The following is a 1,427-nucleotide window of genomic DNA, read 5'->3' as shown; positions in this document are numbered from 1 at the left end:
TAGCACCTTATTCAAGCCTCAGAACAACCTTGTTGTGTCTATGGCACTATTCTACCATTTTAGAGACCAGGAAACCAAAACCCACAAAAGCAATAGCTTTACAAGACACAGTACAAGACACAGCTGAGAAGCAAGGATTCAAACCCAGGTGTGTGACTTCATCATGAGAGGCCTGTGGGNGGAAACTGAGTTCAATCATATAACACAAAAAGCCCACAGCTCTCTTTTATCCCATGGGTTGCTAACATCCTCCTTGGGGAGGTTTAAATCATCACATTCTCCTCCTCTTCCAAAGTTCACGCTGTAAATCTAGAGCCTTGCTCCTCAGCGTGTCCCACAGACACCTGGGACCTGGTGCAAACGCACAACACTGGGTTCTGCCCCAGACCTACGGTATCAGAAAGGACACTTAAAAACTAAAGTGCTTTTGGTTTGTACATATGAAAGTTGGAAACACTTTAAGCTGACATCTGCTTCTCTGAGAAGCAGACCACCCCTGTGGGTACCTCCCTTGGAGAGCACAGATCGCTGATTATCTGTGCACAGTACACTGGCGGAGCTGAACGTGGCCTTAACAACACGTTTAATGATACTTCAAAATTTGTGTTTCTGTTGATTCTTCATTGGAGCGGAAGGAACAAAAGTAACCCAACATTCTCTTTGGATAGCACTGAATGTTAACTGTCCTCCGCCCCAAGTTTTCTCTCCTTCCTGAACTCTCAGCTTACCATTACCGAAACACTCAAAGGTCATCCAGCCAATGATGAGGGAAGTATTTACAAACTAAACTCCTTACCAACATGCAAAATATTTTGTAGTTATAAATAACATTATAAAAGGTATAGCGAATGTCACTAATATTCAAAATAGGAAGGCATGTGTAAGGTAGAATTTTGCATGAGATTGGTCTTAGCTAGAGCATACTACTTGCATTCCACATTAAACTCCTCCGACAGCACAAATTAAACATAATCAAAGCTAAAAGCAAGCAGAAGGGTTTCTTTACAAAACTAGTCCCTTTGTTACCTAGGTTCTCTTGTTTGGTTAATAGCATCTCCACCCTCACAAGTCTTCCTTCGTCCAATACCCAAATCAGACCCATTTTACATCTCAGGTGAACCACGGTAATAGCTCACTAGCTGGGTCTTTATATCTTTTTTTTTTTTTATTGGGGAATTGAGGGGATGGGAACAGCGGTGGGGAATTGGGGGAAGGGGACCAGCCAAGTTGCGGTCCCCCTGTTCTTCAGTCTAGCCGTGGAGGACGTTGCTTCACTGGCCCAAGTTGGCACCACCACTGGGCTCTTCCCAGGCGAGGCACATCAGTCGCCGGCTTCTGGACGCCGCTCACTGCGGCTGCTGGCCGCTCACGCTGGCTGCTGGCCACACACGGTAGCCCATGGCAACCCACTGCCACAGGGGCTGCAG

Source organism: Hipposideros armiger, unplaced genomic scaffold, assembly GCF_001890085.2.
Source record: "Hipposideros armiger isolate ML-2016 unplaced genomic scaffold, ASM189008v1 scaffold_170, whole genome shotgun sequence".
In the NCBI taxonomy this organism is placed as follows: domain Eukaryota; kingdom Metazoa; phylum Chordata; class Mammalia; order Chiroptera; family Hipposideridae; genus Hipposideros; species Hipposideros armiger.
Note: the sequence above shows the minus strand (reverse complement) of the source record.